The 27,055-nt window shown below is 44.4% G+C and overlaps 1 protein-coding gene across 11 annotated transcripts in view; it reads left to right on the top strand.

Moving 5' to 3' along the window:
- Positions 1–27,055, top strand: part of DUSP10 (dual specificity phosphatase 10) — a 261,089-nt gene that overhangs the window by 157,056 nt on the left and 76,978 nt on the right. For 6 of the 11 annotated variants that reach the window (XM_086878808.1, XM_086878807.1, XM_086878806.1 and 3 more), the window contains one exon: positions 15,792–15,897. The exons of 2 other annotated variants lie outside the window; for them this stretch is intronic. The gene's annotated coding sequence lies outside the window, so the exon portion shown is untranslated. Of the gene's footprint in view, positions 1–14,135; positions 14,338–15,791; positions 15,898–19,916; positions 20,075–22,063; positions 22,689–27,055 lie in introns of those variants that run through there. 3 more of the 11 variants (XM_086878803.1, XM_086878805.1, XM_086878802.1) reach the window with 3 other exon arrangements.

Raw genomic sequence — 27,055 nt, 5'->3', positions numbered from 1 at the left:
CTTTCAAACCAGAGGAGAATGGGCTGCCCCAGTATTCAGAAGTAGTTTGAACAGGGATTCCATTTTGCCTCATTAAAGACATGGAAGAATCCCTGAATCAGGACTGGAATGAGGCCTGTTTCTCCAGTGTGACTGAAGCTTAAATCCAGAGTTTTGCCCCAAGATCTGAACTGTCCCTCTAGGGTGGCATCAACCAGGTAAGTGCAGGTGTGTTTTTTTGTACTGTGAAGGAAACAGGAATACCTGCTTTGTGCTGTAGGGAAAAGAACAGTGTCATGTTGCTTGGATCCCACTGATTTGCAGAGAAATCATACATTTGATGCAGGAAAGCCTGTGTAACTTGTCCCTCTCTCACACATGAACCCAGGTGGCTGATATGAAGCCTATGAAGATGTAGACAGTAAAAGATTTGTTAAAGTATCACATGGCAAGTGTGTATTATGTGTCTGGCTGTTGTGCTGGTGAGGGAGCCAGCAGAAGAAGTCCTGAGGGATCAGTTACTGTGTGTGTAACCCTTCAGCCAAGGCATGACTGGCAGCAACAGCAGCCACAGTCAAGTTTCACCCCCTTTGTAGACCCTGAGCTCAGTGGTCTGTTTTTCCTGGCAGAAACAATTGCCTGAAGAAGCAGAATTTTGTCAAGGCAGGGTAAACAGGGAGTGTCCAAATAAATAACACCTTCTTCCTTTTTCCTAAAGAATCTCTAAATTGAAAAAAAATCTTGAAACCAAGTTTCCTTAAAAATCTAAATAAAGATTTTTCTAAAAATCTTTAAAATCTGGAACAAAGCCCCCCTCATTCTCCTTCCCTTGCCTCCTACAGGCTGTCTATTACTGCTGTACCCTTAATCTGGAGGTATCTTGGAGACCTATTCCCCACTGTTTGGCACCTGGGGCTATGGTTTAGTGGTGGACTTGGCAGTGGTGGGTTGACAGTGATTCAAGGATCTTAAAGATGTCCAATTTAAATGATTCTATGGTGAGGCAGCCTTTGCCCTGTGGTGAAAGCAGCTGTAAACTTTCTGTAGCAGGAAGCAGATGCAGAGGCCCCATAGCAGAAAGATGCACAGAGGGGTACCAGAAACAAACCCAAAGACCTTCCCTTTCAGGAAGAAGGCTTTGCTAGGTTTCGGTCTGGGGTGTGCTTGAAGGAGAGAGAAAAGAGTGAGAACAGAAACATCAGAAAAGTAGCTGAAAACACATCAATGCAACACCGATGCCAAGAAACAAAGAAACCCACTAAAAGTAACTTTTGACAACAGATGCCCTCTGGTGCACGGGGAAGCAGGGCACTGCATCTTGTCTCCAAGTTCTTCAAAGGTTTTACTCCTTTCAGTTTCTCTTCACACATGGGATGACTTGAGTGTTTGCATGCAGCTCGTTAATGTGTTCTCCTGATGTTAAGGGACTGGAGTAAGAAGGGAGTGACATGTTGGGAATGGGAGAATGTTGGGGCTCAGCTGAGCTAAGATTAATCTGAAGGAAAAGGAGAGTTGGGTATTGAGGGGAGAAAGTCACAGGAAGATGGAAGACTGTGAGAGGGTGCAGGGCTGGATTCTGGGGGCTCGTCCCATCCCAGGAACAAGCACAACTGGCTCTGCCAGCTCCGCTGGTGGGGTGAGGCAGGCTCAGTATCAGCAGCAGGCGTGGAGTCAGGCCCTGGTTTCTGTTCTATTTGGGGCACTGCTTGTTTGGGAGTTTTAGAGGCAAGCAGTTCTTTAATCTGTACATTCTGTTGTCCTTTTTCATCCTTCAAAAGTTAGGAGATGTGTAGTCTGGGACGGGAGCACACCTAAAATCAACCCTGTGCGTGACTGTGCTGCACGAGCTGCCCGCATCAGGTGCGCTCTCGGCGATACCTCCTGCCTGCATGAGATAAAGTTTGGTGGCAGTGCTGTGGCAGGGTCAGGGATGTAACCCTGCAGGCATTTAACATCCTGGAAGCTTGATTAATGCTGAAGGGAACACTGAGGTGCTTTAGCTCACTGCCATTTTCACTTCTCATGCATCAAATGTGTGGAAGCATGCCATGAATGCACAAAGAGGAATATTTAATAGCGATGATGTAATACCGTGGCGCTGGCTCGGTGCTCTCTGGCATTATTCAACACATCTTTCTCAGCAGAATGATGGTAGTGAAATGAGATTTTTAGTAAGAGAGAGCAGCTCAGTGTATCGTTAAACATTCAGAGCAATGTCTTCATTTCCTTTCTAGTGCTGTGGTGCTGAAAACACATCCCATCTCAAAAGCGAATGTTTAACTACAAATGTAATTTGTGAGAAAATAATTCTTTTTTCTTCTTCTATTTTTTTTTTTTTGTCTTAGAAATCTGCTGAAAGCATGCATATTAGTGGAGCAGCCTTTCTTTCAGGGTTTTAATTTTCTTTTTCTTTCAAGAGAGCTGCATAAGAAAGTTGTTTGAGTGATTTCTCCCCAGCTATTATGTTGAGCGATTCTTAATTACCCTCAGCATTTGAAAGGTGAATGGTACTCTTATATAATCAACATTAATAATTCAGCTTAGTCCAAGAAAGCTTATTGCAGCTAGTTCTTTGATGCCAGAAAACCTCTACTAAAGCATTCTTTCTCAATTTAATTCATAAGCTCCTAATAAAGCCAGTCCAGCTAAAGTATTTTAACCTGACTCCTACTGTTAAAAGTGTAGCTGAAATTATTTCAGGTGGGCTGTGGTAAATAGGTATTGTAAATTTTAGTAGAAATGTACTTTTTCACCCTTTTTCTGAATCTCAGGATTTTTGTCCTTGGAAGAACAGAAATTACATGTATGGAAACACACTTTTCCTTCTCCTCTTTCTGTGTCCCTCTTTTTTCCTAGCTCTCCTCTCTGGTGGAAATGCTGCCTTATGACGTGATCAGCATAAACAGAGGTGAACAGGGAGGGTGTTCTTTATACCAGGAGCGTGAAAGGTCATGCAAGACTTCCAGAGTAACTTCCCACCACACTGAGCCATCCCAACCCTCTGTTACAGAGTCAGCACAGTCACTGGGAGATAATGATCTTGTGTTCTTTCATTAAGGTAATAATGGAAAGAACACACTGACTGACTGGTCCTATCAAAATTGTAATGTAGACAAGCTCCAGGGAAAGAGAAATATTTTTCCAGCCTCCACCATTCTATGATAGACAAGACTCATAGGAATCTATGATAGACAAAACTCATAGGAATGGGTTTTAGCAGGTCTGATGGAGCCATGCCATTGGAAATGCTGATGTTTATCTCAGCATAGCCCATACAACCTGATCCGAACAGGGAACCTCTAAAAGCAGTTATTTCTTTGGCACCACTGTGCTTTCTAAGAGCAGCTACTGGAGGAAGATGAATGGATTGCTGTCAGTCATATGCCCAAATTTTCATGTGTTAATTTACTTCCTTCCACACTTGCTAATTTCAGAGGGGTGAAGGTGGGTATTTTTCTTCTGGTGGCACGGTGGGAAGAAGTTGGAGGTACAAAAGGAGGTTGGCAAGCTGGAGTCCTTAGAGGTCCAGCTGCCCATTTCCTGTAGGGGCCATATGCCAAGGACACCTGTTGTGATTATCACTGGCTGGTGAAAGATAACAAGCTTCTTTTTTCCATTCAATCCTTTATTATTATTACTGAGATTTGCAAAAGTTGGGAGAATCAAGGGAGATATTTGCTGTTTGAGCACCTGCAAAAATAGCCACTCCAGCATATACAACAATAGCAACAAAAAAGAGAGACATTTCTGAAAGGAAAACAAAAGGTTTGCCTCTGCAAATGTGTTCTGTGGGACTACCATCATTCCTTAGAGATATCAAAAAGTTCAGCTGTTGGAAGCATTTTTACCTTATCTGTGGAAAATGATAGTTCTGGTGGGCATTTCTTCATCCTTTCCATTTGAAGACTCTAAATAACATATTCACCCATGGTTGTTGAGAGAAGTAATTTCTATAGGCAGAAACACACTCTTTGCATTTCTCAGCTTTTCCATCGCTCAGATTGAAACAGTATTTGCAAACCCTACAGATGCATTGGAAAGATCACTGGGTCGTAAAGTGCTGTGATACATCAGGATGCAAGATGCTGCAAAAGAAGAAAATACTTTGATTTTTCTTTTTCACTCATGTGATATGCCCATGGGTGTTCTTCCTTCAGTGTTATCTTGATCCTGGGAGTCTGTCGCTGCTTAAAAAGGCAGTGGTTTTTTTCAGATTTGATAACTTACCTGCCTTCAGAAATTTGTGATTACATGATTTGGGTGTGAAAAACATTTGGCTGGCATTGGGGAAATTGTAGTTTCGTGCCACGAGGAGAAATACTACGTGAAAATGATCCTTGTAGGTAGCAGGGAGACAGAAGCAGCATACAGCATCCTGGTGAGGACAGCAGACAGTTGGCACTTGAGTTTCCAGCTCGAGTAAACCCACACAGCTTGGCACAGACCAGGTGCTCCCAGAATCCGTGGTGTCCCCAACTTCCACAGCCCAGGTAACACCATGTGTTCAGAGTTCCTGTCTCCTCCCTGCACTGTGTTCTCTACTGCTGTGTTTAACTCTTTGCCAGGTTTTGAAATGGGTCATTTGCCAGCTGAGCCGTTTACTTCAGGCAGTCGGAAATGTTTGTGTTGTCCTCAGTGAGGTGGAAAGCACCTGAGAGAAGGCAGGAGATCACTGGTGGATGGCACTGCTCTCCCTGGCCCAGGGGAGAGTTTCTGACATAGCCATGGTGGGATGGTCTTGTACAGCTTTTCGTAGTGGATAACTAAAATAATTGTGGGGGGTTTTTTTCTGCAACATTTGTTACAAAATTCTTGAGAGTCCATTAGCTGTGTTGTAGCAGTCTAGGTATTAAATATTACTGTGAGTTTTTGGCTTTTAAAGGAGTCTAGAAAAATGTTTATTATAGGCTGTTTAATGGTGTTCATTTCATGTTTATCTATTCAGCACTATGCTTCATTAGCTGTGGGCTTGTTGGATGACGACATGTAATCAATCAATCATGTACCATTTGTGGGTATTCTGCTCATAAAGCCAGATTTATTGTCTTGGTATCCAGACTGGAATGCATTTTTCTTGTGCTTTTCCAGTGCTGAACCATAGATAAGACCGGTTGTTAGTCTCTGAGAGATCTGTCTGCTCAGGAAACTGTGTGGAGAAAACAAACTGCCTCCTTAATTAGAAGGCTGTGGCTGCTCCTGATTTGAATGACTACACGTCCTCTTTCTCTCACATTAATACATTATTACTCACATGAGAAGTCAGATTATTTTCAGTGGGAATTCCTAGTTAGTGGTGTATGGGTGGACCCATTAGAAAACCCTGTGGTTGTTACTGGTTATCTTTGCACAGCAGTCTTGATGGTGGCCCCGTGGCCTTCAGGAAAGGATGGAGTGCCATTTGGAGCTCTGGCAATGGTTCTGGGAAGCCCTGGGAGCCCCACATCCAGTGTGCATTTGGAGGGATGGCACTGTAAGCCCTTTTTTGGAGATGAAATGTTAGTCATTCCTTATGGCTGCGTCTTGTGAATAATTTATAAATGTTATGGCTGTTGAGGAAAAAAAATGTGTGGCATAATGTTCAGGAGAAAAGAATGAGGAATGGTAAGGTCACGCCGAGAAAAGATGTAAGTTAGGAAAATTGCTATTACTCCGAGAAATCCCTTCAACCCATAAAATACAGAAGTTTTTACCTACTCCTTCGCACTGTGAATTTTTTCCCTTGGGCACATGACATTTTTGAGGGTTGGAAAATCTGAGTAGGGATCAGGAAGGAAGCTCTTGGAGTTCCCTGCAACGGGCAAAACCAAAGGTAATTGTTAGCTCTGCATGAGCATGAGCTAATCCAGAGCCTGTGCTTCATTCCAGTCCTTACTGGCCAAGAGCAGCTGTGAATAGACAGAAAATGATACAGTGCTGCAGCCAGGGCTTGGGCTATACGGGCAGTTCATCATCAGCTCAGAGAGAGCTGCTCTTCTCCTGCCGTGGAGCTGCATTCTTAGCGCTGCTCTTTGCAATCTTGTGACTTTCTCTCTGTGCTGAATAACAGTTAGTTATTTTGTTAAATCCACGTGGAGATGCGTAGAGTCCTCACTGCTCAAGAATCATATGATGTTCAGCAAAAAGCCAACGATTTTGCTGCTGGAAGATGGGACTGTGAAATACAGCATTATCATCTGAAGCGAATACCCCACTGGTTTTCTATTTGTGTACATGCACACATGACTTCTTTTGACTTAGAAGTGTAGTTGAAAAGAGAAATCCATTTGCTATTATTTGAATTTCAGTCATGCCTACAGAGAGAGAGAGGGAGAGAAGAGTCCCTTTGGGATAAACCTGGTAGCAGTCACTACCTAAAACATAAAATTGAAGTAATGGTCAAGTTGAGTGGGGACAAGTGGGGAGATAGAGTTGCTCAAGGTCATAGGGAAGAGGTGAGATCAGCAAGGTCTCCAGAGTTGTGCCTGATAGGAGAGCTGCTAGGCCATCTTAAGATGTGGTTCACCTGTTCTGCAGCCAGTCCATGGGGTCTCTTAGACTGTGAAGGCCGGCTTCTGCTCCAAATCAAGTGGCAGGGACTGGAGCTGGGGTATCACAGGTGTCAGGGCAGCATTCCATGTTGGGACATTCTGGGTATTATCCAGCTAAGGCGTGCTTCAGCTCCGTGGTGCATTCACACCACACTGGTCAGCATGACACAGGAATATTTCAGATATGTGGGGGAGAAAGGGGAACAACACATGGGGACATGACACTGAATGTTGCTTTCCACTTTGATTCAGCATCCCTGATTTCTTTCATTTTTACTTCTGTACGGTATTTACACCTCTGGAAATGTGGAAATGGCAGCTTCATGTCTTAATCAGCAGCTTAATCCTGCTAATTTTGAAAAGTCATTGGTGTGCACAGTGACAGACAGGTGCGGAGTCATCTTAACAGTCATCCATTGGCTGGCTGGAGAAGAGAAATGCTCCATTTTATCCACAGTTGTGTTAGTTTACAGAGAAAATCTGTGGTTCCAAGAGTAACCATTGTGCCATCTGAACAAAAAACTGGTGAATGTCTCCAGTAACAGCACGGGCTTGGTCAGGAGACTGGAAGACACAAGATTTAGGATGTAAAGATACCTGTGTATCACACAGATACACACTGACCCACCATTTCCCCCGACATTTGACCAGCTCTATAGGTGGGAGCTGACCACAAGTGAATGGGACAAAGTTTTTGTCTCGCCCTGTGCGTGTTTTGCTGAGCTCCATTGGGAAAGCTTCTATGAGCTATTTGCTGCTAATCATTCTCAAGCAGCGAATGAATGGAAAAGAGTCTTACTAGAATGATTTAGTGTTCGTCACGCATAATAAATGAATAGAGTTATTCACTGGCAGTCACACATCTCTGGCTAATCCTCTTGAAGGTCACTCGTACCAGTCACCAGCTTCTCCTCACAGCTATTGTAGAGAGCAATGTGTTGAGGATTGGGAGCTGTTTAAAGAAGTGGAATCCTGTCTGTCCACTGGTTTGGGTTTGTTCTTCACCCTGTTTCCTACACCTCACATCACCAAGGACCAGCAAAGAGAAGACCAGAAACAGATGAAAATGCAGTAACACTCTTTGAATTATTAAATCCTTTCAGCTCAAAAGGAAGGAGCTGTCAGTGTTAATCGTTCTCTAGGGAAGTCAAAGCAGAACAGTTTGTTCTGAGATGTCCTCTCATGCCCAGATATTACACTAACCAGGTTGCATGGCATCTGCAACAACTTCCTCTTGGTGCAAAACCATCTGACTGGAGGAGAACTAGATTGCAACATATTATTAGCATTTTTTATTATGTGCTACTTTGAGTTCTTCAAAAAATCCCCTGATTTGAATTTTGCGTTGTAATTTCCTTCCTCAGTTCCTGAGTCACACAACACCAGAGAATAACAGCAATGTGACCTCACCAATGAGAAACATCCAAGGGAATGAGGCTATCATAATGATACTTGGTGTACTTGGGCACTTCTCACTCCCTGGGACTAAAAGAGGCTTAAACTGTGTTACCACCCACCTCTCACAACTACAGCAGAGTCTGCTGGTGACTGTTCTCTGCCTGAGTGGGTCGGAGAACCACAGGAAGTAGTAAATGTATATGGATAATTTGCAATGTACTAAAATTATACCTTGTGTTTCAGCCTAAGGGAGCCCAGACTGTATCACCCACCCAAGGGCACATTGCCTGCCAAGGTGTGCCTGAGATCTGCAGGCACAGAGCTGAGAGCTGTGGATAGTGACACAAGTAACACATTGTCCCAGCTTGACAAGACTTTTCCCTGCCAAGGGCTCTGTGAGTCATCTGATGTACACGTACAGAGCTGCTAGAAAAGGCCATATTTCTTTCCCATTTCCCATAGGTGTGAGGTGATCCACCTGAAAAGCACAAAGTGATTAGAGGCAAACTCTTCCCCTCTTCCTTCCTTCCTTCCTGAGTTCCTGCTTCCCTCTCTCTCTCCCCTCTCCCTCTCCCTCTCCCCCCTTCCCTCTTTCTGGCTCCCTGAAGTGAATAATTTTAGATAATCATTCATTTTTGGTTCACTGCTCCTGGGTGTTGTCTTTGGTGTCTCTGCAAAGCCAGTCTTGAGGGGTTGGCTTGCTGCCATGGTCAGGGCTTGGTCTTTTGCCTTCTCCAACAGCTGGGCCAGTTATCGATCCCCTTACTCTAAAAAGATGCAGACCTTAATTAAAGATACTGAATATTTTGGTTTGACAGCAGGCCACTGTTTAGATATATGGACAAGGAGAGTCAATGGTGCCTATTTACAGCACAGAGGGCCTTAGTCTTCACTGACAACACCCCTGTTGTCTGTGGGACCAGAAGCCTGCTCATAAGGTGAGCCTGACACCCAGGGGCTCCATGAATCACTGTGGTTATGCACTTCCTTTCACTCTGGATTCACTCTGGAGCAAACCTAGATGAGTGCAAACTACTATTTTCTATTCCAGGAGTCTTGATACACTTACATTCTATGCTTCAGAAAGTAAATACAGGGGTGTTGGCTCACATATCTTATTAAGGATTGAGTGAGTCTACCTTGAGAGGAATAAAAAATGTCCAGGCAAGAAATATCATTCTTGCAGAGGCTGTGCTTAATCCATCAAATGATTCTCTTCTGTGGGTTAAAGTCAGCTCCTCTCACATATCTCCTCTCCTGGAAAATTTTCCCAGATATCTTGGGGAAATTTCAAGCATGGGCCACACCATGGGGTTTACTGATTTGGACTCCTGTCCTGTCTCTGAGAGTGTGTTTGTGTCGTGAGTGCTGTAATGATGAGTCCAAAATGCAGGCAATTTCAAAGGGCCCATGTTGCTGCTCTGCAAGATTTATTTTTGGCAGGCTGTTAATAAATAAAAGGACAGTGAAAATACAGGTCACAGAATTCAGCAGTATCCACCCCTGTTCTTCTCCACTGGGCTCAGTGGAGTGATGCTAATCCGGCCTCTTTCTCCTTCCTCTGCAGCCTTCCATCTCAAAACCAGTTTTGCTCACGTTCAGGTTGTATGTAGGGATGTGGGAGTTCAATTTGCTCACTTGGCAGCTCTGAAACCGGAAAACCCCTTCAGAACCAGAACAGAAACCTCCTTCTCTGTCTCCTCCTACAGATTCCTGTTTTCAGCCATGGGGAACAAACCCCTGTGCATTTTAAAATTTTTTTTCCCCTCACGAAAAAGACACCTTCCCTGCCCTGAAAGTCCTAATGATATTAAAGCAGGCAGGGAGCTCAGTGCCATGAGCCTGGCTGCACACACAGACCTTGACTGTGATGTCAGCCAAGCTGATCCCTGCAGCTGTGCTTCAGAGGCTTAGCTTGTTGTTATCAGGGTCCAGCAGGCAAATGGCACCCTGAACTTGGCTGCTACTCAGCTCCATCTCTAAAATCCTCTTTCTCACCTACCTCCAAGTCAGAACAATTCCAGCTCCATGCTAGTTAGGAGTGCAGGTGGAGGAGATGAAAAGTTTGGAGGTAGGCTGGAGCTAGCCCACCTACCTACGTTATTTCGTCTTATAATGTTTAATTGCCCTCTGGAAGTGCTCTCATTGTGCTAAGTCACATCACTGTTGTTCAGCTTTCCCATGGCACCTGGCTGATCCTTCTGCATCAGTGGCACTGTCCTTCCTTCCTTCCTTCCTTCCTTCCTTCCTTCCTTCCTTCCTTCCTTCCTTCCTTCCTTCCTTCCTTCCTTCCTTCCTTCCTTCCTTCCTTCCTTCCTTCCTTCCTTCCTTCCTTCCTTCCTTCCTTCCTTCCTTCCTTCCTTCCTTCCTTCCTTCCTTCCTTCCTTCCTTCCTTCCTTCCTTCCTTCCTTCCTGCCTTCCTTCCTGCCTTCCTTCCTGCCTTCCTTCCTGCCTTCCTTCCTGCCTTCCTTCCTGCCTTCCTGCCTTCCTGCCTTCCTGCCTTCCTGCCTTCCTTCCTGCCTGCCTTCCTGCCTGCCTTCCTGCCTGCCTGCCTGCCTTCCTGCCTTCCTGCCTTCCTGCCTTCCTGCCTTCCTGCCTTCCTGCCTTCCTTCCTGCCTTCCTTCCTGCCTTCCTTCCTGCCTTCCTGCCTTCCTTCCTGCCTCCCTCCTTGCCGCACCGTGTCTCTGTGACTTCATTTGCTATTCTGGCTGTTGCCTCTCCCTCCCAGAATCCCTCATCCTGTGCTATTTTATTATATGGTACAGTAAAAGAGGAGACAAAGTGAAGGAAGAAGTGAATTTTGGCAGCATTGTACCAGACTTTGGTAGGAAGGGGTGATGGCAAAAGCCTGGGTGGGTGGAAAACGTAGGACAAGGGGACAGAGAGAAGGAAAAGGAGAAAGTAATTGTAACCTGCTACAGAAGTGACAGATAGCAAAATCAGGCTTACAGTGCAGCCAATTATTCTGCCAGTAAAGATATGAGAGCAACTAATAGAATCTTTTGCCCCAGGGTTTATTTCTCCTTATTTATATCACCATTACCGAGAGAGACACGGCATTGCTGAACAATTGCTTGCTTCATTTCATGAGCATGGAATGGTGAGCTGCTCTGAGGAGGAGAAAGAATCCTCAAGTGGGTTATGAAAAATTGGGTTTTTTCAGCCTGAATGAAGGAAAAATGTGATTAAAAGAGTCTTAAGTGGACACAATAACTAATTCAAGATAATGATGTTGAAAGAAGCACTGTTTTCCAAATAATTTTCATAATGAAGGAGGTAAATCCATGCCCAGTCCTGGAATCTCTTACTTAGAAACCTTCTAAATAATCTATTACTGACAATAATCTTAGTTTTGCTTATTTTAATGAGACATCTCCTGGTGAATGGTTGGGTTTTGGTTTATTTCCTTCTTTGCTTTCATGGCAGAGTGGTCTAGATTTTCCATATCATGAGTTTTCTACAGGAAAATTATTATTTACTTACACTTATTAAAGAAATTTCTCTTCAAATTTCAGGGTGATAACTGAGAGCCTCTGATTTCTATTTTGAACAGGGAGGAATCAAGAATATTTCAGATATTGCTCAGCTTCCAGGCAGGATAAAATATCAGATTAACAATGTACTGGGGATGTTAATGGAGAAGCTGGAGAGTGCCAACAAGCCCTGCACTCATTTCTAACACTGTTTGAGCACTCATCAAAACACTTTTTGCAAAAATAAATTCCTCTAGGATGTCGTAGCTGGTGTCGTTCTTCCTAAAGACTGGATCTGTTGGCCACATGAGGCCATGGGGCCATGGGGCAGCTGGACCACCCATGTGTCCTTTCCAATCATTTTTTATTTACTAGAGGGTAAATTTTACTGTACTAGTGTGTAGGAAGTCTGTTCTTCTTCAGGCAGTTTTACAACTGTCTCTTTATAGAAATGATACCAGCTTTAAAGTAATTTGTTCAGATTGGAAGTGATGCCATGAAAGAGGAAGTTTTATCAACTCTATTGCAGTGGCTGATAAACCCCTCTAAGTCAGTACAAAACCAGTTGTAAGTTAGTATGGACTGTGTAAGAAAAGTAAGAGTGATGCTGAATTGCCAGGAACCAAGTTCTCTCAGATGTCTCCTGCACTTTGGAGAGGATACCTGTCTGCCCCAAGTGCATGTCCAGTTTGGGGCTTTTCTTAGGAATCCAGGATGAAACCTGATTTTTCAAAATCTGAGTCTCAGAAGCTCTCATGGACTCCTGGAGGACTTGCAGTCCAGGCAGAACATGTTGAGTGATGAGGTTCTCTTTTTCTCACACTTTCCAAAGTTACGACATCTGGTTTTAACGCTCAAGCGTTTAAGCACTTTTCACTGAAGAGTGCAAGAGACCACCCAGAATATCCACTAGCCCAGTGGTTAGGAAATTCATCTGGCTCCTTTGGTGTGACTCCTTTTCTCTGTTTCTGGTTTTGAGGAGAAATTCATCCTGAAGCTGGAAGCTGGAAGAATATGATCAAGTCTTACTGTGACAAACAGCATCCAAACATGGTAATGAAGAAGGGGCATGGCTAGTTTTGATGGTAGCAACAAAATCAGAAGTTTATTTTCTGCTGGGATTGCTCAAGTTTTACCAACAGTAGTTGAAACATTGTAACTCTGCTGCAAGAGGCAGTATGTAAATGTCCTTGCAGCTGTACCACAGATTGGTAAATTTGCTGCCCAGTGTTAGTGACCAGGCTTCTGAAAACAGTTGACTCTGGAAATCAAGACACCTCAAGGTGGCCAGATTGGTATAGTGGATTAGTGCAAAGAGGGAAAGTTAATCCCCGTGGTCTGAGACGTGGCAGTTGGGCCAAGATTCACAGAATCACAGAATTAACCGGGTCAGAAAAGACCTTTGAGAGCATCGTGTCCAACCTGTGACTGAACACCACCTTGCCAATAGACCGTGGCACTGAGTGCCACATCCAGGCTTTTCTGACACACCTCCAGGGACAGTGACTCACCCACCTCGCTGGGCTGCCCATGCCAATGCCTGATCACTCTTTCTGTGGAAAACTTCTTCCCAATGTCCAGCCTAAACCTCCCTTGGTGCAGCTTAAGACTGTGTCCTCCTGTCCTGTCTCTGGTTGCCTGGGAGAAGAGATCAACCCCTCTCTCTGCACATGAGGTTCCCTGATAGAAGAACAGACATAGGAATTAATGTTTTCATGCTGAAGTGCAGCTTTACCATCTGCAGTCCCCTACAGTGGGAGAAACCAAATGGCCTGGATCACTACCAGGATTTATAAGGAGCAGTCATGTGTTGTGCTGGAGACTATCTGTACTGGTTTCTGCTCTCTTCTTCCCTTTCTCCAGCTCTCCTTCCCGTAAATCACTCCTGCACACATTTCACAGCTACCCAACATATATGGAAATAATTGAAACTTTGGAGAGGAAGTGTTTCTTGTGATAAATTGGTACTTGAGTGCTGTGGAAAATTGACAACAAATTGCCTCTGACAGGATTAGGGATCCCTGGTGAGGGATTGCGTGGAATCTTGAGAGACACCTGCCGCCCCTGCAGCGCTCCTCTGCTGCCCCTGCCCCTTGCAGCACTGCCTGCTTTCTCCTGTGGAGCAGCATGGAAACAGCTTAGCAGGACAGAATGAATGTTGTGTGAGGCTGCAAGGACTTGCTGAGCACCAGCCAGTGTCAGAGCAGGGTCACTGCTGGCTGTGCCAGTGCAGGTCAAGGTGCTGGCCAGTGCTGTTGGACAGGAATATTGCTTTTGCAGAGATTGAGTAAAAAAATGCCATTGATTTATGCTTTCTAAACCTATACCCATGATAGACTTTGCTTTTTTAATTTTTTTTTTTTACTTTCTAAGTCAGAGTGTTGGGAACCTGAAGGAAATAACATGAAGACCAATAATGCTATATGTGGGGAGAGCAGTTAATTTTATCACAGAGCCAGCCTCCAGGTCTGGCTTTATGCACTTGTGTTCAGCCTTCTCTAACCAGAAGTGCTGCATTTGGATTTTTAAGCATTTTTTCCCCTTCTCTCCTCAGCACCAAGCTCTTCCAGAGCAAAATCCCACTGTTTGTGTTGGATTAATCTCCTTTATGAAGTGAGACAGGCTGTAGCAAAATGTATTAGACTGCAACATAGAGGGGGTTATTCCCTTGGTAGATTTGAGTTCATATAACCAGGCAAGAACTGGAAGGCAGTGGCACTATCTGCAGCTTAATAGCAGCCACTTGAACCCTGGAATCACTAGCCACATGAGGCTGGCAGGGAAATAAAGGCTGGTTGCCCATCCCTGTAACAGCTGTGAGAAGCCAAGGTGTTTCAGGCCAGCAGAGCTGGGAAACACTGGGTTGCTCATCCTTGACTCTTTGCAGCATCTCCGTGCTGGAGCTGGTGACCAAAGGCAGTGAACAGTTTGATCTGATTGAAACTCACTGCTCATGCCAAGTAAGATTTTTTTTGATATTATGGGCTTCTTGTAGTCCTGATGTTTTCAAACCTGCTGGTGCATCCATGCTCTTTTATCCTAGCAGAAATAACCCAGTGAAAGGCCTCTGTCTTCTGCAGGGGTTATCTCAAACCAAAGTCTGCTCATCTTGGCTGGGTTTTACCTCTGCAGCCAGAGGTCCTCGAGTGCTGGCCTGACTGTGGGAGGGCAGTAAGTGGTGTTGGGAGGGGGTTGATTCCTGCAGTCCATTTGGGCCTGGAGAGTGAAGCTGGGACTGGCGTCCCGATGTGGAAACAGTTACTGTGTGTGATGGCTTTGTGATACAATGTCCTATTACCAACCATTTTCTACTTGCATTGTAGTTTCTGAAGGCTTAAGGTTTGTTGCTATTATGTTGGACTGGATACATGCCTAATGTCTTAGAAAACTTGGGGACAAAATTACATCTGCAGAGGCTTCGCCTGCTGGGCCTCTATTTTAGATGTTTAGTGTAAGCTGCTGGGGCATGGGCAGCCAAATCTGGGGCTTTGTTTTCTCTCAACAGTGCCAAACTAATGCATTTGAGTGTGTTATGTGTGAACTGTGGTCATTTGCTTCTGCTGAACAGATTGTGCCTTGCTTTCCTTGCTCTGTAATGCTTCTGTCTTGTTTAATTAGGAAACCAAAGTCACCTTGGGTGCAGTGTAAGTAACCCAATCCATGTAGGATTGGGGTTGACAAATCTGCCAGGTTTTCCTGGGATTAGTAACTGCTTGGTTTTAAAGTTTGATAGAGAAAGATGTTACTAATAATTTTAAATAATTGTCAGTATTAACCTTTTTGCTTTCACCTGTGAGAGCTGGAGGCACCCTTATGGCAGTGGAGGTTGCTCTGAGGGTCCTAAGTTTGTGGTTCCTCCTTGATCCAACTCTTATTGAAATAATAATAAATAGTAATTAAACAAAACCAAAAAAACTAAAAGCATCTCCTGAAAGCTATCAGTGCAGTGGACTAAATCTGGTGTTTGGGCCTTGTGTCTTTGTTCTCTGGTAGATACCAGAGAACTGGGCATGGATGCCAAATGTGAGGTTTCCTTGACAGGGACTGTATCCTGTCACTGGTGGATTCTTCTGGGGTCTGGTGAAGATTGATCTTGCTCTGCCTTTGGCTCAATGAAGGCTGAGTATGCCTTTTGCTCTTCCCTTCTTCCTTCTCTCCAGTATAGATTTTTTAAAATTTTTTTACTGAAAGCTGCTGGGGCTTAGAATTTCTGGGAGAATTTCACTTGTTTGTAAATATTTGATGGATTCAAGACTGACTGCTGGCAACACGAAATGGGTTGAAAACCTGACTATGTGAAAATACGGAAGAGTTGAAAGTACGGGAAGTAAGAAAAACTAGAAATGATATTGAGGTGCTATTGGGTACCAGTGGGAGGTGATATCAGAGGGTCACTTGTACTTTTGCATTGCAGAAGTCCCAGCAGAAATACATTGACCTCTGTAGTGAGGAGCTGGATCTGCTGGTGTCGGCCCCTGCGATGAGTGTGTGTCAAGGAGGAAGACTCTGCAGATAAATCTGTAAGTTAATTTTTGTTGGGGTGTTTTGGAGCTCTTGTCAGCTCCTGGATCCAGTTAGTCCTCACTGAGCAGTGGGTATAGATGTGCAATGGATCTGTGTGCCGTTAAACCAAGAAACATGAAATAAACATTTTGGGAGAGGGCCACAAACCCAGAGCTGGGGTTAGAGAGGATGCCTTCTTGTGGTGAGGGATCAGAGGTGGAGGGGAGGCCTGGGGGCAGTGATGGATGGTAACTGGGGGAAGCAATGAGGAGAAGGTAGAATAGAGGCCAGTACCTGGCAGCTGAATTCAGCAGAGTGGACATCAGGCACAAAGAGATAAGAAAGCAATTGGCCACTGGGATCAGCTGCCATGGAAATTGTGGACATTTTATCTTGTTCTCAAATCATGAGTACCTGCCTAGCTGGAGGATGAATTTTAGCTTAATCTGTCTTTGGAGATCAAAATCAGTGTATCTGTTGGTGAAGTCTGAGAATTTGTTATAGGCTTGAGGTAAATGCCATGAGCTGATAGCACAGCTGGGTTATGACAGGCAATTATTCCATAATAACACATCTCCTGTGTTCTGCTGTTTGCATGGGGTGGCTGCAGCTATTCCAGAGTCTGGTTCATGGTAGCAGGATGTTTATGGGCCATGGAGTGTGACATCTTCCACAGCAAAAAACACTGCCATGGTTTAAAATCTGACTATTTTTGCAGGATAATACCTTTTGTACTCACAGCACATGAAGCTTTAGCTAGTCAGTTGAGTCTGCCAAAAATCTGTATTTATGAATTACAAGCTTGTAGCCTTACGATCAAATTTTCAATTAGAACAATGCAGATTTTTGAGAGTGTTTTGCATCTGAAAGTCCTTATGTCTGGAGGAGGAAGATGAAGACCAGAAAAGCACAAGAACTCTGGTCAATTCATCATGTAGCTCTTGTTTCTCTTCCCAAAAGAAAAATGGGAAAATTGAAAACATGTTAACATTTGCAAAGGATTTCTGGTTTTGTTTTTCTTGCTTTGAAAATACATGTTCACTGCAATTTAAAAGAATTAACTTGTCTCCAGTAAAGCTTTCCTTTTGGTGTTTTGTAAACCTTTCATTTCATCTGGAGATTAGGATTTCTGTTTTAATAGCTTTATCTGAGGAAAGTATTAAACTATTGTTTGGAGGGGGAGTGTATCTGGATCTCGAAAATGGAGAAATCAGGTTTTTGAACTGCTTTATGTCCAGTTGTCACTTTAATTGCTGGCAATTTCTTTAAACAATTCCTTAAGCCTTTTTTTCTTTTCCAAAAATAAAACTATTATTGAGGAAAGGACCTGATAGGAAGGATATTTGTCTTGGCATAGGCAACTATTGATTCTGAAGTGCTGAAAAGTTACTTTGCAAGGCTTTGTTGCATTTTCACAAAACTGAGATGAAATATGATCCAAGTACTGGTATGTTGTGCTCTCAGATGGGTTTACTTTAATTGCAACATCTTTTTTCCCCTAGTTTAATCAGAAAAGAGATGATAAAGAACGTCTTGGAGTAGATCAAAGTCTGTCATGCTACACAGTCTGGAAAAAACATAAAGAAGGCGATTAAGGTCTGTTAGTCCTGGCTTTTTAATAGTTTGGCAGGAAAGCTTATTTACATGGAGAATGAGGCTCATGGTGTTGGATTGAAATGGCTTTCCTGCCACCTGTGATGATTCAGTCTCAGTAAGCTGCTCTTGGAGTAGTAAAGGTTGATTTGATTGTGTGCCTTGGTCATGGCAGCAGCAGAGTTGATCAAGTCCATGTAAAACCCTGGGTGGATTTGAACAGGGAACATCCCGTGGCCTTTGGCAAAGTTGGCTTCCCTTCAGGCAGGACTGAGAAAAGGCAGGGCTTGTAGGTGAGCTGTAGCCCTGGAGAAAAGGGTCTGTCTGCATCAAGCTCTGGCTTCAGATCAAATATCCTTCTGTTGCTGAAGTTCCCTTGCTCAGTGTAGGCTTCATCAGCAAGGAAACTGTCCACCATAAACCTCCTGCAATCCTGATTTCAGATGGTGGCAGGTGGTGAAATGGAAGATGGTGCCAGTGGAGACCATGGTTAGAAGCAGCCGCTATTAAACTCCCATGGCTGGCAAGAGGGAGTTTGCCCTTGGTCATGAGGAATCAAATTAGGTTGTAAAATACTGAAGCAAATAAACTGAGTGTACAGAGCCTTTCCCCAAAATGATGTGTCCTGTGCTGTACAGTGTTGTTGCCCCCTGGACCTTGCTCCCATCTGCCTGCTGAGGAACTGCCCTCTGTGGGCACCTGGCATCAGTGCTATTGAGTGATTAACCTGGGAGTCTGTCCATCACTCCTCCATAGGCTGCTAGCTGCCCAGAAATCCCTGGCCTCAGGCTGTCCTTCCTGGTATGGTGAAGAACAGCTGTAAGCACAGCCTGACCTTAAATCAAAATGAGAAGCTTCTCAGTTTAAAATAAGGGCAAAGGGCTGAGTGATGGATCCATCCTTTGCTACCAGGTTCGTGCCAGGGCTCTCTGTCCTTTGTGTTTCAGTCAGTGCCTTGGTGTGTTGTGTAACCAGGCACTAATGTGCTGCTAGAAATTACAAGAGGCTGGTAGCACTGCTGGGTGGAAAAACATGACATTAAAAGAAGGGTGACAGCAGCTGGTGACAAACCACAGCAGGCAGAGTATTTAGCGACCTGGGCCCCCGCTGTGCAAAGGGGTTAAGAGGCGGGAGAGATCATTCATAAAAGAGCAAGAAGGTCTTGCTTGCTGGTAAGTCATTTCTGTCAGATTGTTTCACACAGAGCATGCTAGAGAGCATAGCCAAACCGCAGTGGAAACAGTAGATGAGTGCGGGGTGACTGTGCAGACCAGGTACTTATTAGTCTCTCTTCCTCTCCCCACTTAGTTGTGTCTCTGAGGAATGTGCACATCTACTAAAACAATGCAACTGATAACTTCATTTTTAGTAGTTAACCGTACTAAGTGCCAGTGATATACACTGTGTTCTGTTATTCCATTTATTTGAGCAGGGTTTGAAGGTTTTTTTGCATCAAGGCTGTAGTTACCAACTGCATTTAAGATCACATCATAAAGCTGGAAGAGAAATTCTTCATTGCTGTACCTGTGTTTTCACCTGCCAGACAGGTTTATCTCCTAAGGCACAGTCTTTGTGTCCTATTCTGAAAGCAGTCAATTTGTGGTTACACCTATCCCTTCCCTGTGCTTTTGGTAAAATGAGTGCCCTGGGTGTCAAGTAGCTTGGATGTGACAAAAACACCAGGCTAACTGAAGCAGCTTTGTCAGTGGCTATAGCATTTTGAGGCTTAAATCCATAATTGTCGTGGCTAGAGCTCAGCACTAGAGTGCTCTGTGCAGTGAGGGGGTCAGAAGTGTCCCTTTCAGGATGTGCATTATGACTTCTGTCTCGAACCACCTGGTGAATGGTGCTCTGGGGATGAGTCAGAGTGAGTTCCCCATGTGGGTTCCCTGTGTGGGTCTCTCTGTGGCATGGTGTGAATGAAGCAGGATATTAGGGGGTAAAAAGCCCCTGCAACACCCACCAAAGGGCTCTTGAAAATACTTCAAAGAGCAAGCTAGGAAGTGGCAAGTTGCTTAGTAAAAAGTTGCAAATGTAGTAGGATGCTTCTGTTCAGGTGAGTAAAAAGTCACAGTTGTAAAGGAAGATGCTTGTGCTGAACACAATTCTACCCTTTGCACGTGTGCTGCTTGGTTAAAATCCCTCCACAGCACTTACGGAAAACTTTGGAGTGGCAGTAGCCAGCCCTGATAGTAGTGTCCTTCCACAGTATGAATGTGTTTGTGGTGGAGGCTTCTTTTGTGTTCTCAGTGTTCATGCCATCTTTTTTCTGCTTCCAGTCCTTTGTGCTTTGTTTTTATTCTCCACTTACACTCCCCTTGGTCCTGTCCTAAGTTCACCTCCCTTGAAGTGGAGATTTGTCCTTGGATATTGCTTGACCTGTTTGCCAAGGTGTTTATCTTCTGCAATGCAGATACCAAACTTCAGTTTAATGTTTCCCCAGGCAGTTTGTTGGCTGAGGCAAGGCATGGGGAGGTTCCTTGGGCAAGTGTGTTTGCCTTCCCTGACCCCTCCAGAAATTTGGATAGAAAGGTGCAGCAAAGCGGACCAGGAGGTGAGAAGAGGGAAGAAACAAGCAACTTTGCACTACCAACAGGCATTGTGAGTGCTGCTGCTTCATAAGGTTTAATGTGAATTCAAGTGGGCATCTATTACTGGTGAATAGAAAGCCAAGAAATACTTAAAAAAAAAAAAATAAGAAAAGAATTTTTTTGCTCTTGGGTTGTGAAATTCCATGATCACTTAGAAGAAATTGAAACATTTTCATCCAGTGGTGACTTTGAACTGGAAGGGGAGCTTCATATTTCATGGGGTGGGGTTGTGAAAGCATCTTGTAGCCAAGCAGTCAACTCCTTGTAGGAGCTTTTAGCTTTATGCCAGAGTCCCCTGCTCCGTAATGTTGCTTCTCCTCATGGAGAAAGGTTACAGAGGAATGATAGTAAGTGATGTGGTGTGTCTGCAAATCATTGGTTTCAGGGGCAGTTGTTCCCATTCCAGTCACTATTCCATCACTCAGCCCTTCATGTTGCATAATTCCTGTTTCATTTACTGCTGCTTATAATAGGGGAGCTCAGCCCAGCAGTCAAGGATGGTGCCAAGAGTACCTAATCAAATCTGGTCATGCAGATCCCTGTCCACGGGCTGGGCAGAGCACAGAGCATTCCAGGGCTGCAGCAAAACTGGACTTGCTGTCCTCTTCCTGGCTTCAATAGCAGCTGAAGGAAATGGATACCCAGGGACATTGCCTCTGCTGGTACACCACCTCTCTCCCTCTGTCCCTTTTATACAGGATAGTGGTAGCCCAAGTACAGCATCTCTGCTGTGGGGCTGTTTTTCCCAATTATTCTCCCCACAACAGGGTGTGCAGACAGTGAGAGGCTGCTCAGACCCTGATGTCTGGGAAGCCTGCTGCAGGCAAGACTCCCTGGAGAATTCTAGTGACCAAAGAAAGAAAAGGGATGCTCTTTGCTTTTGGAGGTCTATGTGGTTTTGTGACTGTTCCTTTCCAGTGCACAGGATGCCAGCAGGAACTAAAGCTTGGGTGACCTGTATCTCATTGCTCAAACTCCTGGAGAAGGAGCTGAGCCACTGCCATGCCATGAGTGTCTGAATCACATTCCTTCATTGGCCTCCTATACTGTTGGAGTGAATACATCTTCTAGCTGGTCATTCTCCATCTATTTTTGGAGTGGGTTGGGAAGAGGGCTGGTCTGTGTGTGTCTGAGCCACTGAAGTACAGCCGTGACAAGCTAAAGAGACCAGAAACCTTCACAAAGCCCTGATCTCTCACTGCACTCTTGGCTGACCAGGAGAAAACCCTTTGGGCTCTGTGGCATTTGTGAGTTGTCTTCAAGTCATGGCTCTAGACTGCAGTCTTGGAGGTTGGGTTCTCCTCCACACCTGACCTTGAGTCCCCTACAAGGGAGCTGATCCGTAGGAAGTGCTGGGTGCTGTGAGCAGAGCAGCGCATGCAGCAGGCGGGAGATGAAAAGGGATGCGCCCGGCTCTGGGCTGTGCTTGTGACGCACACTTTGCCTAACCACAGCTGCTTTGTTCTCAAGGCCACTGCTGCAAGTTTAACCCAGTCTGTTCACAGCTTCTTCTGCTCATGTGTCCTTCTGAACGCTGTTGTCTGTGCTCTGCCCCAGCCTCAGCTGCTTTGCACCCTCCTGTTTCACTCCAAAAGCTGGCAAGAGAACGTGGTGCTGAGAAGGGCATTGGGGGTAGAGTTAGGAGCTGCAGAATTGTGTGTGTTAGCCTTCCTAGGTGTTTTTCTGAGGCAGTTGCCAAACAGAAGATAAATCCTTGTCAACTGGTGCCCCTTCCTGGGAATATCAGCTTTGGTCTGTCTTGGTAAGCTGGGTGAATGGCAGTGGAATGGAATTGGAAAAGGGCATCTCTATCGCAAAAGTATGATACCCTAGCAGGGAGTCGTCATATACACTTGCCCCTTCTGCTCCAGACTATTTCCCTGGCTGCAGAAATATTGCCCCTCTCCTACCACCTATCATTGTCTTCCCAGATCTTGTCAAGCCTCTGTAATGAGGGCATCTTGAGCAAATGTTTTTTTGTCCTTTCACATCTTTCCAGGAGTGCAGCTCTACAGCACTGCAAGCACTCACTGAGAGCACCTGGGAGTGACAAACTGCTGCTGTGTAAGGCTGGCCAGGAAGAGAATGATGCCCTTCAGAGAGGAGAAGTAATAAAAGTTTTGAAAGAAAAGGTTCAGGTGGGACAGTTTGTCAGAGCTTGGGAGTAGAAACCAAATCTACCTTTCACATGGGGATTCTCTTCAAAATTATTCTGGCTTGCACTGGTTTGTTTTACATGAATGGAGGATGCTTCGACTTTACAAATTAATTTTTACCTCTGTGACCTTGGGTTGTGTGCTTACAACTGAACTTACAGCAGTGTTTTTGCTTGTGTTTGAGGATCATGGCTCCAGGGTGCCAGGCACTGCAGGATAAGCCCCATCAGCAAAATGCTACAGGAAAAACCAGCTGCCTTAGCTGGCAGCTGCTGGGGGAGCTACCTATGGACTACATGTGAAGGAGAAGCAGCCAAGCCATCAGGCTCATTTTATAGCACAGCTTACACCAGATGTTGGAGCTGTGGTGTGCAATATGGTATCTCACCTCCAACACAAACTGCACCTGCTGCCTGGAGAAAGGTGGAGAAGATGTAGTTGCCAGACTTGCTATTCATAGAAGCTATGGTAATCCCATATATGATGACGCTGAGAAATACTTCTACACAGAAAAAATGCTTTCTGACCTTGTGCCTGCAGGTGCAGTTTTAGGCTTTAAGGCATATTTTAATTTAAGGATATGTACTTCTAGAGAAAGAACTTGGCACGCATTTTAAAGGCACAAACATAAGAGCTCTCAGACAAAGTACATGATCCTGCGCTGTCTGCTTCGGCATTCATATCTGCTTCATCTGTTTCAGGCTGCCAAATTCATTTGTTGTCTTTTGCTATCAGTGGAGATAAACCAGTGCTAATTTAGTCCACAATATTGTTTTTGTTCAGTCCTATGCTATGGAGCCAAATGCTCTGCTGAGATAAATCAGCACCCAGCTTGGTTGTTGGCCTGGGAAGCAATGGAATAAACCAGCTACTGCCATGCTGGGAATTATGGTTCTTCTGCACCCATGCCATGTTTGGCCTGGGAAAGTAGAAAGGGAGGCAGGAAATTAGCAGCTGCTGGACTTGTTGGTCATTCTGCTGACAGGAGTTTTGTATGATTCTGTGTGGGTCCTGAAGAACCTGAAGATCCTTTTCTGGTTTAACAATGAGGGTTGGTATTACAAAAAACTGAAGAAGCAGCACAGCAAAGTGTGACCTTGTGACTGGGCTCCCGTACAGTTTCAAAGATAACTTAGGTGTTTTTAGAGAGAAGCCAACACAAAATTGAAAAAAGCAACCTAAATCAACAAAACCAAACCATGCTCTTGTGCACAGACACAGGTTTGCTTCATTACCACATCCAATCGGAAATAGTAACCTTTTAGTATGAAATTTCTTTGCTATGGAAAAAGATTTCAGTCCAAACTTTTTTTTTCTTCAGCTGAGTGTGTATTGTGAAGGAATACCCCTAAGAGGTGGGGAATAACTTCCACCCCACTAGGTAGGTGGAGAGGCCGGAGCATGGAGGAGAGGGAGCGGGCTTCCTCCATGGTCACACAGCAGCCACAGCTGCAGTTGGAAAGTAGACCCAGACCTCTTGATTCTGTTTTCTTGCCCTTTCTGTTTTGATGTTTTCTGTCACTTCCTAATAATTACCATCCAGTCCTGCTGTTTCAACAAGAGCTGATCTTTTAGAAAGCCACAGTAAAAAGTAGATGGGGAAGGCATTAAAGGTGCCAGGTGGAGTTTCCCATGTTCTTTTGGATACAGTTCATAGAATAGGGATGAGGTTCCTGACACTGGAGTTTCCCCTGCTGTGTGTATGCTTACCCTACTGCCATCCCAGGAATGGGGACCAAAATATGGTTGGCTGGCATTTTTGTGTCGCCAGGTATCTATGAAAAGAAAAATAACTAAGTGAAGACAAGGCAGGAAAAAAACACAACACAACAACCCAAGGGCAAGAAATAAGCAAAAAAAATTATAGAAATAACCCAATTCAAACAAAGTGGGGGTAGTGGAAAGCAGTTTCATGTTAGACAGATTGCTTTGCTTCTCAGTGGATTTTGTTCAGGAGTTGAACTAGTTGCAATTACAAATTTTAAGAAAAGAAAAAGAAAAGAGGATAAATGTGTCATGGGTGTGGAGATAAATGAAAACAAATGCTGAACTTGAAGATGACTGTGAAAGGTGTGGAGGGTTAGTGAGAGCAGTGGTATTTTAGGTCAGGAGTCATGGAAATTTGGGCCTTCCCTAAAGTTGTTGTTCCTTTTGGTTTTGTTTTCTGCATCCTTCACCAAACTGAAAAATTTCTTGTTTTGCATGACTGTGACAGTCTTGGTTTGGAGGTGATTTGTACTAGTAAGTGTTTGTCAGAGGAAAATGAGAAGCTGTGACATTCTTGACTTACACTAGAGCTTCACTGCCCTGCAGCTTGGAAGATGAGGGCTGTTCCTTCTTGTAGTTTTTGAAGGTGAATCTTCCACCACCTGCCTCTGATATCTGAAGTCTCTGAGATCATATAAGAATATGATTTATCCAGGTTCTTGATTAAGTGTTCAGGCTAGGCAAGTATTGATGTTGATGAGCAGCTAGCTTTAGTTGTTGTGTATATATATATATTTATCAGATAGGCATATTATATTGAAATAGAATTATTATTAACTCATATGTTATTTCATTAATACGGTAATAAAATCTGTATTTTTAAAACATAAATCTTCCCCTCTCAGGCATGGGAAACTAATGCTTTTGAATATATTACAGAGAGTTTCAGGAGTTACTGAGGTGGTTGCTCCTCAGATCAATAAACTGATAAGTGGATCTTGCCCTTTCTGCTCTTGACTTTTTGAAATTGATTAGCAAAATTCCTCTTTCTAATCTGGCCCCTTAATTCAAGTTCATCACTCTGCTTCAGACTGGCTTCTGATTCTTTGAATGATCAAGTAGGCTTCCTCTCTTTGTTCCCCTGCTAAGAATACAAACTGTTCAACAAAGCTGCAATTAATTTTTTCCAGTCGTCATGTCTTTTTCTTTATCGAGGCTTCAGATGAAACATGAGTACTAAGACATGAAGATGTTTCATGATTTTACCCTTTTGGTTTGGTGGCAGTTGGGTAGGAAAAAAAACGGTATCCGAAAGGGGAAAACTCAGCAATGACATAATGTTAGCAAACCTTTTGATTAATTAAATTAATTAATTTAATGTTTTCTGAACTTTTTAAAAATCAGAAGTATGAACTTCTGGAGGCTTTTATTTCTGAGGATGATTCTGAGGAGGTGATTCCTCCTCAGTGTAGCTTTTCAATTTGCTGGTCTGAGCCCTTTAGTAATGTTGTAATTGTAAGTCACTTTAAGGCAGACTGATTGTGATTGATTTAATAGATACTCATTGTACCTGGTCTTGAGAAACCTATCTTACCTCAGTGTGAAGCCATTAATATGCTCTGCTGAATATTGCTGGTCCTTGGAGGGAGTGGAGGTACAGTCCTCATGATTTAATTTGGCCCTGTTGTGTCTTGTGGTGGTTTATTCTGAAGTTGGGTGCTGTCCTGGAGGAGAGGGCAAAGGTTTGTTCTATGGGAAATCCTTGTGGGACCAGGAACCACAATGCTAGCAGCCACTGCTCTGTGACCTGGAATCTGGGGCCTCAGAGCTGCAGCCTCCTGTTGCTCTATCACTAGGGCTGGATTTGCTTATCTGGGGTGAACCTCAATGGGCTATCATGCAGCCAGGACCCTCTGAAGATATCTTGTGACATACTTAGCTGGATTTTTTCCTCTTCCAGGCCTTTTTGGGTTTCTTAGTACATCTGTAGATTTTCCTTGGACACTTTCCACTAGCAGCAATGCAGTTGGCTTTACAGCCATGTAGAAAGGGTCAGAATTTGGCCCATTTGCTGTGTACAGAAAGAAGGTAGGAGTTACTCAGCTTCCCTTTCTTCACACCCTACCAGAGCACAGGACATTCCTGTTCACTGGCTCAGTTTAGCTGCAGCCTAACTCTGAGCTGCATTAATTTTAGTTTATGATGGGAGTCTGGGTGCTGGTCAGAGCCACTCTGTGATCTCTGATGGGCTCACCTTTTGAGGCTTAAGACTAAGACATCTTTTCAGAAACTCTATTACTCCATTCAGCAGCACCGGATATTAAAATGCCAATCAGCTTCTTTTAATTATGTCTGTAGCAACCTGGGACAGCTACTGATTTAGTTTTGAGAATGCTGACACTTTGACAGGTTAGAAAGAAGCCTGTGCTGGCAGGATGCCTGACCTGCAGAAGCACCAAGGTGAGGGCAGGCTTGGTGGGATAAACTGGCCCTTGCCCATTGTAGTCCACTGCTCCTGGCCCAAATCTGGAGCGGCTGTTACCTGAGCCAGCACAGTCTAATGGTAAAGACATGTGTTACCTTTTGTACCTTGTGAGGACAGGGATGACCCAAGAGCCCCTTTTCTTGGGGTGACCAAACGTGGCTGACCTCAGGAGATGCCACCCACACACTGTGGAGCAGCTCTGACACTGGGTGTGATTCCTAGAGACCTGAACGTTCCCTCATGTGACATGGGACACGCTGTTTCAGGCTTGTACATGCTGCCAGGCCCCATGAGCTTGTTGTTCATCTGCCAGCTCCCTTAACAGCTTGCTAAAGCTCATTCTGTTTTATTTTCCAAGCAAGGGAGCTTGGTTTCTCATGATGTCAGAGAGCAAGCAAGTTGTGTGGGGATCCTGGTCCTTACCTACGGATCAAGGAGCACGTCCTGGTCCTTAGGAGCCTTAACCAGGTTCTTCAGTGGATGTGAGATTCATGTGTCTGAGCTCTGATGCACTTCATGCTGGCAGATGCAGAGAGATTTCCCTCACACACATCGTGAGTTTACACTGCTTGGCTACACATCACTTGCAGTCGTTCCTCTTCCAGCTGTCACAGAGCTCTTGTGCTGTGCCAGGGGTACCAGC

This window comes from Cyanistes caeruleus, chromosome 2, assembly GCF_971803275.1.
Source record: "Cyanistes caeruleus chromosome 2, bCyaCae1.hap1.1, whole genome shotgun sequence".
In the NCBI taxonomy this organism is placed as follows: Eukaryota; Metazoa; Chordata; class Aves; order Passeriformes; family Paridae; genus Cyanistes; species Cyanistes caeruleus.
This window is presented reverse-complemented; position numbering and strand designations above follow the sequence as displayed.